Consider the following 12,026-nt stretch of genomic DNA (forward strand, 5'->3'; position numbering starts at 1 on the left):
AGGAAGTATACACAGAATCCCCCTTTATTTCCTGTATCCTCCCTGAAGGAAGTGTGAGTCTTACTTCTCTCGTCGCGTTATCTAGCTATCTCTCATTTGGTGGAAATGATGAATCCACCCTAAGCTTAACCTCTCTGATTGGCTGCCACTGTACATTCCACATACCACTTCCTGAGTAGCTTTGTGGATTTCCCACACGTGCCACAACAGAATACTCAGTACTCATTGTAGATAATCTGTCCCTTAGTCATTACAAGAAAAACAAACACCCAAAACCCCAAACCAAATCCGCATCCTAACCCCAGTAAGAGTAATCACGGCTCAGCACGACATTGAAGGCAAATCTCCATGGTTACACTGTCAAGCCCTGTTAGTCCTATGGAGAGGGGGAAAGGGATTGAGTCATCCGATTTCAGGAATATCACAGGACTCTGTTCATTGATTAATGACTTCAGAAAGAGAAGGAGGGAACATGCCCCGCTCCACATCAATGGGACTGTAGTAGAGATAGTCACGAGTTTTATGTTCCTCGACATCCACATCACAGAGGACTTGTCATGGACCAACAACACCACCAGTCTTGTCAAGAGGGCGCAACAGCGTCTCTTCTTCCTAAGGCGGCGGAAGAAATTTGTCATGCCGTCCCATGTCCTCTCCAAATACTACCGCTGCACCATCGAGGGTGTCCTGACACGTTGCATCGTGGCCTGGTACGGGATTTGCTCCGTTCACCACCTCAAGGCCCTCCAGCGGGTGGTGAAGACGGCCCAGTACATCACTGGGACCGTGCTTCCACCAATACAGGACCATCTACTCGAAACGTCTACGCAGCCTCTTCAAGGACCCCACACACCCCCAACCATGAGCTGTTCTCTCCGTTACCGTTACCGCAGACCGTATCAGAGCAGGAGGAACGGTTTCACTCACCCCCTGTCCTAGGCTTGCTCATCTGGCTCAGAGACGGTTTCTATCTACAAGCCATCAGACTGCTGAACACTTGAACTGGACTGACCACCTGCTCTGGTTCTCCTCACCTTAGACCACATCACACCTGCTGCTACCAGACTCTTACTATACCGCTCAATTTATACACTTGCCACCCACCCCCCTCCCCAATGCAAATAATGTACTACAAATTGTGTCTTCCTGTATTGTACTTATGATAAAATATTTATTCTGTTCTACTGCCATTTACTTTATGTTCGTATTCTTAAAGTAAAAAGTGGTGTTACTATTTCTTATCGTTGTTGGATTGTAGAGAAGGAAGCTGCAAGTAAGCATTTCGTTGGACAATGTTTACCATGCGCATCCCGTGCCTACAGTTGCAGTCGGAAGTTTACGTACACCTTAGCCAAATACATTTCAACTCAGTTTTTCCACAATTCCTGATATTTAATCCAAGTAAAAATTCCCTGTCTTAGGTCAGTTAGGATCACCACTTTATTTTTTAGAATGTGAAATGTCAGAATAATAGTAGAGAGAAGGATTTATTTCAGCTTTTATTTCTTTCATCACATTCCCAGTGGGTCAGAAGTTTACATACACTCAATTAGTATTTGGTAGCATTGCCTTTAAATTGTTTAACTTGGGTCAAACATTGCGGGCTGCCTTCTACAAGCTTCCCACAATAAGTTGGGTGAATTTTGGCCCATTCCTCCTGACAGAGCTGGTGTAACTGAGTCAGTTTTGAAGGCCTCCTTGCTCGCACACGCTTTTTCAGTGCTGCCCATGAATGTTCTATAGGATTGAGGTCAGGGCTTTGTGATGGCCACTCCAATACCTTGACTTTGTTGCCCTTAAGCCATTTTGCCACGACTTTAGTCCCGTTGGAATCTGCCATGGGAGTAATTTTTACATGGCAGGAGAGTAACAATTCCAGCCAGAATAACCAACAGTTTTTTGGTGAACTCCAAGGTCCTCTGATGATACCAGTCGACATCCCTGTGTTTTGAGAGAAATGTCTGAGTTTCACGGGTGTTGCTCGCGGTTTGAGCAAGAAAACAATAACTAATTCGATAAATTGAACGAAGTACTGCGCAAAAGTTATATATGAATGTCCTACATGTATCAACTTTCACAGTGAACGCTTTTGTTCAAACGTTTTGTGCGTATGGATTGGATATTGCCAAATGCATCAGTAAAAAATATTGCATCTATTTAATGCAACTCTTCCTGTTAATAGATCGCAAGGCAGCATACAACTGATCTAAATGTTTGTAAATGACAAGTTAACTTCCCCATCCTTAGCCTTAAAACGCATCTCAAGTGCAAGTACAATGTTTAGCTCGAGGTATCTGTATAGCCCTATTCTCGCCCGGACTTGAAATACAGTATATTCACGCCTAGAAAGAAACCTCCAGTCTTCTGTCATAACTGTCAAATTATTGGGGGGAAACAGTTAGAAATACAGAGGGTAGTTTGGGGGAAAAAACAGAACCCGTTGGAATCGTTCTCTGGAATAATGGACATTCTGGGGTAATAATTACATAACCAACGTTCTCTAGTAATACTAGCCCCGTGCAAATAGGGGGAGAACCGAAATGATAGGGGGAGAACCGAAATGTTCGGGCAACCAGAAGTGTAATTGAGAAAGTGCTCCTGACCAAAGTACAGTGATACAGAGAATCAGAATAGGAACCTGGTGGTCTCTCTCTCTCTCTCTCTCTCTCTCTCTCTCTCTCTCTCTCTCTCTCTCTCTCTCTCTCTTAATCTCTCTCGCTTTCTTGCTCTGGATAGGCCTTAACAACAACAGATGCTGTAGCCATAAGCTACTTTACTCTCCCTCTCTGACAGATAATTGCTCCAAAACACACACCCACAAACCCACACACCCACATACCCACAAACGCAGCAGAGCAGCTCACGACATCTATGGGTCCAGAGAGGTGACACAGATCTGTCTGGGTTTTTCCCCCCCCCACTGTTTTCACTGAACTTTGGATGGGCCGTTGATCCATCTGTCATGCTCACACTCCTCTCTCTCCTGTGCAAAATGTATCTGCGTCTCAATAACCATAATTAGCTTCAATCTCACCCTTCCTCTCGCCGCTACGGCGATGCGTAGGCTGAATGCTTCAGTCCGTGATGGTCATGCATACGCCTCTGAATACGTCTTCAAAGCACTTCAAGGTGGTTCACGAACTTGCGGTGTTCCCTGAGTGACGTACGTCACCGCGTATCGTACGAGGGTGGAGTTAGGGTGTTGTTATACAGTATGTCGTCATTCTGCTATTTGTAGTCCGGTCAGTAATTCCAGTCGTCTGTTGTGTATTTGGATAGGTAGGATTCCTATAGCACCTAACTCAAACACTCCCGTCATGTTCTGGATCTTGACTCAAGTCTGGCAGGTTTATGTGGCTTTGTTTTCACGCGCCAATAATAGCGCGTGCACGGATGGGCTGGTGTATGTATGCACGTGTGGCGGTATACATGTAAACACTGCTCTGTTCTCTACTCCTCTCTCTCTCTCTCTCCTATCAGGGCGGAGTCCGTGTGAGTTCAACCTCACAGTCGACGCCCGTGGCTGTTGTTACACCCTCCCGGATGTGATACGGCAATTTATTTTCTCTACCTGAGCGACACACGTCCCTTCATTGGCCAATGATGATAACCTCGCACTAACTTGTTGTCTCGTCTCTGCTCTCTCTTACAGGAGAACGCTGACACAAGCTCCACCTCCCTGCAGCTTCGCTCGGAGATCCAAGTAAGCCAAGAATCCTCTTGCCTTGGTCACACCACATTTATACCTGTATCACGACATCAGAATCACATAATATATATATATATATATATAGCCTAGTATGAGAGTTAGCTAGCTAGCTTACATCAGAGTTACATGATGTGTTACATCAATGTTATTTAATCCATATTGATTAAGACCTTGGATTATGGTTATCTGAGTGGTACATCTATGTACATCTACATCTATATGGTTGAATACCATTGCTAAGTGCAGTACCTCCTCTGTCCACAGGAGTCCCTTGGCTTCAGCAGTGAGGTGTCCACTCCAGAGACAGAGAGAAAGTAAGACCACAGTTCCCAAACCCCACTTCCCTTTACATGTGTGACGAATAACGTGCAATGCAGTGAATCTGCGTTAGACTGTCAACACGCACACACACACACACACACACGTACAAACACACACATATGTGGGTCATGAGTCATGTTTATCCTTGCAGCATGTCCAGAGCTAATGATGCTGTGAGGGGATAAGCGTCTCCAGACAGCAGCTCGTGACAACATCTGACTGCACACCCGCTGAGGGCCAGAGACCTTGCCCATGGGGACTGACTGGGCTCTTAGACAGGAGTTATGCATAGGAGTTAGGGACGGTGGAGGAGACCTTACAGTCAGCCCTCGGCCCAGTCACTGCCCCGTGTCTCTTGCGACTGACACATAACCAAAAAAAACACACGCTTTCTCCATGGTTTGAGTCACGCAGAGTGACTCAAGTCTAACTCCCTCCCCTCTGTCACGGCCCCTTGCGGCTGAAGGAAGGCCAGCACCGGCTCTGCCTCGTGTTTCCTCGGTCCCCAGTCCTCAGGCCCCATTCTACGGCCCTCCAGGCTTCCTTCCTCCCATTGTGTCAGCTGGAGGGGAGGGAGACGGGGGGAGAGATAAGGGGAGACGGGCCGATTACAACAGGCTAGAGAGTAGGACGGGATGGGGGTATGGGTGGGGTACTGTTCATAGGTTCCTGTTCCCCCTCCCCCTGAATTCCTGGAGTATGTGTGTTGTACTTCTTACTCACTGGGACCTGCCACCTCCCAGGACGTCACGAGCCAGTCATTAAACACCCAAACGAGTCCTGTGTTGTTCATCACTATGACAGTTGTATTTACTGTGACAGTCCTTTAAAAGACATCTCTCTGTCCCAGGGACCGGTGACGTAACAGCACTGTTTGCGGTGGGGTGGGGGGGGGGAGTGATTTAGTAGTGAAGGCTGGACAGAGGAATGGCTATGGGGACTGGGAGGGAAGTTCAGTTGAGAGTCCCCACTCCCCATACAGTCCTAGTCTCTTATACACATCTAGATGTGTATAAGAGACAGCGGTAGATATGGTATGTATTAATTTGTGGATGTCCATTATCTATTTCGTATGATATGTTACGAATTATGTTAAGTATGTTACGAATTTGCATTCTTACAATATCTTACGATTTGAAATAGATATGATATTTTACGAATTACTATTTCTTGTGGCTAACATTAGCTAGGCTAGGGGTTAAGGTTAGGGTTAATGTTAAGAGTCAGGTTAAAGGGTTACGTTTAGGGGAAGGGTTAGCTAACATGCTAAGTAATTGTTAACGTCTCCGCTACGGATCCCTTTAGCGGGATCATTTTCCAAAACAACCGCTGAATTGCAGGGCGCAAAATATTACTACAAATATTTATAATCATGCAATCACAAGTGAAATATACCAAAACACAGCTTAGCTTGTTGTTAATCCACCTATCGTGTCAGATTTTGAAAATATGCTTTACAGCGAAAGCAATCCAAGCTTTTGTGAGTGTATCAATCAATGCTAGAACAGCTAGCCCCAAATTAGCATGGCCACGAAAGTCAGAAAAGCAATCAAATGAATCGCTTACCTTTGATAATCTTCAGATGTTTACACCCACCAGACTCCTAGTTACACAATAAATGTTATTTTTGTTCGATAAATATTACTTTTATAACAAAAAAACGCCATTTGGGTTGCGCATTATGTTCAGAAAACCACAGCCTCGTTCCGTTTGACGAAAATTCCAAAAAGTATCCGTAATGTTTGTAGAAACATGGCAAATGTTTTTTTATAATCAATCCTCAGGTTGTTTTTAACATACATAATCGATAATATTTTCCACCGGACCGTAACCTATTCAATAAAAGAGAGAAAGAAAATGGAGAGCTACCCCTCTCGCGCGCAGGAACTAATCAAAGGACACCTGACTAGTTTTGAAAAATCTCGCTCATTTTTCAAAATAAAAGCCTGAAACTATGTCTAAAGCCTGGTCACAGCCTGAGGACGCCATTGGAAAAGGAATCTGGTTGATACCCCTTTAAATGGAAGAAAGACGGGAAATGAAACACAGATTATTTTAAAAATAATAATAAATCACTTCCGGGTTAGATTTCCTCAGGTTTTCGCCTGCAAAATCAGTTTTGTTATACTCACAGACAATATTTTGACAGTTTTGGAAACTTTTGAGTGTTTTCTATCCTAATCTGTAAATTATATGCATATTCTACGATCTGGACCTGAGAAATAGTCAGTTTACCTTGGGAACGTTATTTAAAAAATAAAAAAGAATCTGACCCCTAGCGTCAAGAAGTTAAAGTAGCTAACCTGTAATAAGTAGTTGCAAAGTTGCTAATTGGCTAAAATGCAAAATTAGTCCATGATGAGATTCGAACAAGCAAACCTTGTTCACGTTATCCACCCCGACCAACCACCCTCCTTTTGTTTTTACCTTAAGTAACTATCTGTCTTATGAAACTATATAAAACGTAACATATACTAAATTGAGTGTTCAAGATTTTTTGTTTACTATGGTACGTTTCGTCTATGAGACCAGGCTGTTTCTGCCATCGCTTTAAGCAGGACGGTGTCAAACATACGGCGCCGCGGGCGGAAACCGGCGCCCGAAGGAGGTTGATCAAGGCCCGCAGGATAATTGACAAGTGGAAAAAATGCATAAAAGACATGGAATTTAATATGTTTGTAATTTCGCTGCAATTCATGGATTAATCCGCTAAGGGGCGCACTCTTTCCATCGAGAGTGAAGACAAGCTGCATCCATGAGACAGACTGGAAAACAGCAGACGGGTTATCAATGCGCCATCTGCTGCTTGTTACGACGTTGTTAATACCTTGGTCTCTACCTCTCCGCTACACCCTCATTAGCCAAAATGTCGTTATCAAACGAAGGAAAAGTAGATAAGGAGTGTAGAATTTTTCAAAGAAAAATGGACACGTCCTATTTATTACAGAGATGCACGGGAAAACCTTCGTGCTTGGTGTGTTTGCAACAAGTTTCGGTATTGAAGGGAATATAATATTCGACGCCACTACGAGACTCATCACACGAAAATTGAGGCTTGCAAGTGACAACTGAGAAGAATAGATTTAACGAATTGCTGGCGGGGTCTGAGGAAACAGCAGTCAACTTTCATCCAGAAGGCCGAGAAGTCAAGTGAAGCGAGTCGCGGTAAAAGCCAGCTGACGCTATTGCTAGCGAAATAGCATTAGCATCAAGCGTTTCGGCGGTGACTTTGGTTAAGGCGATGCATGATGAAGGCGGCTGAATTGTATGTCCCGAGAAGCACAAGCTTTATTGCACATAAAAAGGTTACATTGACATTTGTCTAAGGAATATGAGGTGTTTTCATGAAATGTTTTGGGTAAAAGCGTAGTTCACTGTAACATTGTTCAATTTTCCTATGCTTCTTGTGCGCTGTCGTTATACACCAAACAAAGGAACTAGATATTTTGGTTATTTATAGGAGTTATGGTATCAATTTTAATGGTCCGCCCACTTGACATCTCCCTAGGCGCTATGTGGCCGCCACGATGGAATAGTGATTTGGACACCGCCTTGCTTTAAAGCAGTGTCTTGTCCCGCTCTGGTCATCATCAACGCTTCCCTCGGGACAATGGCCCACAGGGGTTACCCAGACTTCCTCTGGGCATATCACCCTGCCTGCCATCCTGCCTGTTTCAACCCTACATTGGCAGGAAGTGGGCATAACTCCCACAATGCACGGCATGAGTCTCAGAGTGAGGTGATGACATAGGGTGCTCAGGACACAAACGAACACCAACGTTTTGAGGGACCAAATAGAGAACTTCCTCTTTGGATTGATTGATCGCCACACAATGTTGGCTGTGGAGAGAGACAGGCTTATTGTTAGGAAAGGGCAGCAAAGGTTACTAGTTTTTGATGGACATCCAGGGATAATGCTTGGTTGGCCAGCAGAGCGGTCAATTACTTTGATATGGTTTCAAAGGGCCAGAGTGGAAGTACACTGAACAAAAATATTAACTCAACATGGAAAGTGTTGGTGTRATGTTTCATGAACTGAAATAAAAGATCCCATGAATGTTCCATACGCACAAAAAGAGTCACTGTTAGTGAGCATTTCTCCTTTGCCAAGATAATCCATCCACCTGACAGGTGTGGCATATTTTAGAAGCTGATTAAACAGCATGATCATTACACAGGTGCACCTTGWGTTGGGGACAATAAAAGGCCACTCTAAAATGTGCCGTTTTGTCACACAACATAATGCCACAGATGTCTCAAATTTTAATGGMGGACATTCCTGACAGCGGGAATGTGCACTAGAGCTGTTGCCAGAGAATTGAATGTTCATTTCTCGACCATAAGCCACCTCCAATATTGTTTTAGAAAATTTGGCAGTACATCCAACTGGCCTCACAACCGCAGACCATGTGTAATCACGCCAGCCCAGGATCTCCCCATCCGTCTTCTTCACCTGCGGGATCGTCTGAGACCAGCCACCTGGACAGCTGATGAAACTGTGGGTGTCAACTGAATAATTTCTGCACAAACTMTCAGAAACCGTCTCAGGGAAGCTCATCCACGTGCTCGTTGTCTTCACCAGGCACCTGACCTGACTGAAGTTCGGCGTCGTAACTGACTTCAGTGGGAAAATGCTCACTTTCGATGGCCTCTGGTATGCTGGAGAAGTGTGCTCTTCATGCATGAATCCCAGTTTCAGCTGTGCCGGGCTGATGGCAGACAGTGTGTACGGCGTCGTGTGGGCAAGCGGTTTGCTAATGTCAACGTTGTGAACAGTGCCCCATGGTGGCYGTGGGTTTATGGAATGGGCAGGCATAAGCTACGGAAAACAAACACAATTGCGTTTTATCAGTAGCAATTTGAATGCACAGAGATACCGTCACGAGATCCTGAGGCCGATTGCCGTGCCGTTCATCCCGCGCCATCACCTCATGACGCAAGGATCTGTTCACAATTCCTGGAAGCTGAAAATGTCCCAGTTTTCCCATGGCCTGCATARTCACCAGACATGTCACCCATTGAGCATGTTTGGGATGCTCTGGATCAACGTGTACGACAGCGTGTTCCAGTTCCCGCCAATAACCAGCAACTTCGCACAGCCATTGAAGACGAGTGGAACAACATTCAATAGGCCACAATCAACAGCCTGATCAACTCTATGCAAAGGAGATGTATCGCGCTGCATGAGGCAAATGGTGGTCACACCAGATACGGATGGGTTTTCTGATCCACACCCCTACCTTTTTTTAAGGTATCTGTGACCAACAGATGCATATCTGTATCTGTATTCCCAGTCATGTGAAATGCATAATGCATTTATTTCAATTGACTGATTTCCTTCTATGAACTGTAACACTGTAAAATCTTTGACATTTGAAATGTTGGGTTTATATTTTGGTTCAGTGTAGTTTGCTCTTTATGTGAGTGCTGCCAATATACCTTTGTTGGAGGGTTTAAAGGTGTCCTCCCTTCTCTTTACGATCAAGAGATGATTTCTTTAAGATCAGCGATTTGCATGCAAGACTATCCCATACAATGGGAATGTCTTGTTTGGGCAACCGTGCAAAGTTTGACAACGTGTTGTCAGCATAACCTATCACACGAGGCGCAATGTTGCGCCCCGCATGGAACTCGAACATACTGTTCGTCACAGAACACCGCACTTTGACAACTAGTGTGCGTGCATGCTGTGTGTCCTGTCATATGACTGTCCTGCAGCGCTCTCGTAGAGGATATCCCTGTGACCTCTGACCTTTACCTTGTCCTCTAGAGGGGTCACCCTACCGGTCTTCTTGTGGGTTATGTCTCCACTTCTTAGGGTTAGCTGTTCTCATTGTCCCTCCCTGATCACTGGAAACCCCTCACGCCAGTGTTAGGCTACTAAACACACACACACACACACACACACACACACACACCACACACCACACACACACACACACACACACACACACACAACAACACACACACACACCACACACACACACACACACACACACACACACACACCACACACTGCCGGATGCCAGGAGTTCTGTGGTCGAGCTATGTCTTTTTTCCACAGGAGAGGCTGGTGTAGTGTAGTGAGCCACCAGCTGTTGACAGTGAAATATATAATAGACAATCCCAAACATTGTCACATGACACAGGGAGTTCTATAATTGTTTGGTCATCTTTTCTCTTAGAGAGCTGCTGGGTCGCACCCGCCAGTCTCTCATTGACATTCTCGGGCCTCTAGTGATTTACCGCGCTGTTGGCTCATTGTAAGGACTCCTGTTGTTAAAGTGGACACCATGCTGTGTGTGTGCTTGCGTGCATATTTCTCCCTGGCTGCCTTACTCCTCTCAGAGGGTTGTTTGTGTGTTTTGTGGACATAGACAAGCTTAGTACTGGCATAGCACTGTACAATTTGTCCTCATTTAATCTCCACATAGAACTCTGAAAATATCAACTAAAATACCAGCTTTCAGTCCTAGTAATCTCAAGTCTAATTTCCCCCAGGCTATTTCCTCACTGCGGTGGTGAGGCATAGGACCAATGTTCCCTCTAAGCTGCGCTCGGGCACTGGCACGCTGTGCAGAAGAAATATCAGCCTGCGCAGAGAAGCACGAGATTGAATTTCAACTCGAGAGTTTTCCCCGTCAGTTAACACTAKCAATGTTTCCCTTTACTGTGGGAACTGTGATCGAATCAACGCAATATTAGGCACTTTCAATGTAACATACCGAAAAACAAAAATAATTATGCAAGACTTAGTATGCAAAACGAAATATGCAGAACGCATCGGGGTAGGATTCTACACAGACCGGCGAGGCATAACCAATCAGAACTGCAGTAGGCCTATATGCAAATAGACCATTGCCACATATGGATCTTTGCCATTCACGTTGAACTGGACTGTGTTTACAGCATGAGCAGACGTGAGCCAATGCGCTTGTTGTGAGATCACGGTGAGAGCTGCATGTAGCCACGTGTGCACATTTGTTCATATCCTTTTGCTAGTTAGTGAGTTATTAGCCCAGTTATAAATAAGTTGTATTCAGCAATGGGGGAGTGATTGATTCCTACAAGATCACAAAACTTATACATTTCTAGACATCTTTGAAAAGCAGGTCAGTTAAAGAGATTTTTTTGTCTTAATGGGGCAGTATTGTATTTTGAGAGACTTGAAAAAGCTAATCAGCCAATAGCTGCTGCTACAGTTTCAACTGTTCTGCCTGCGGCTATGGAACCCTGACCTGTTCACCGGACGTGCTACCTGTCCCAGACCTGCTGTTTTCAACTCTCTAGAGACAGCAGGCGCGGCAGAGATACTCTTAATGATCGGCTATGAAAAGCCAACTGACTCCTGAGGTGCTGACTTGCTGCACCCTCGACAACTACTGTGATTATTACTATTTGACCATGCTGGTCATTTATGAACATTTGAACATCTTGGCCATGTTCTGTTATAATCTCCACCCGGCACAGCCAGAAGAGGACTGGCCACCCCTCATAGCCTGGTTCCTCTCTAGGTTTCTTCCTAGGTTTTGGCCTTTCTAGGGAGTTTTTCCTAGCCACCGTGCTTCTACACCTGCATTGSTTGCTGTTTGGGGTTTTAGGTTGGGTTTCTGTACAGCACTTTGAGATATCAGCTGATGTAAGAAGGGCTATATAAATACATTTGATTTGATTTGTTTTGAATAGGCAAAGGGTAGCATAATTTGTCTGATTCTCTGTAATAATGGTATGGGAATAATAATACATTTTATTTTGTAAAGTTGTTTCTTGCATCAAACAACGCAACAACATTTTCAGTCACCTCCTTGTCTGAAGGACAGGTGGATGAACAGGTTAATGTCAAGCCCCTCCTCTGTTTTTGATGGTAAGCCACTCTGGTAGGCCTACATTACGATCAAATAGCCACATTAGGCTACTTGGCCACTGTTAAAAAACTGTAACTTAAAGTGAGTACAGCCTAAATGTTCACAGTAAACACATGCTGGAAGTTGCCTTT

The 12,026-nt window shown here is 44.7% G+C and overlaps 1 pseudogene; it reads left to right on the top strand.

Annotated features, from left to right (window-relative positions):
• LOC111954298 (SAM and SH3 domain-containing protein 1-like) overlaps positions 1-12,026 on the top strand; it is a 323,047-nt pseudogene that overhangs the window by 256,890 nt on the left and 54,131 nt on the right.

Source organism: Salvelinus sp. IW2-2015, linkage group LG28, assembly GCF_002910315.2.
Source record: "Salvelinus sp. IW2-2015 linkage group LG28, ASM291031v2, whole genome shotgun sequence".
NCBI lineage: Eukaryota > Metazoa > Chordata > Actinopteri > Salmoniformes > Salmonidae > Salvelinus > Salvelinus sp. IW2-2015.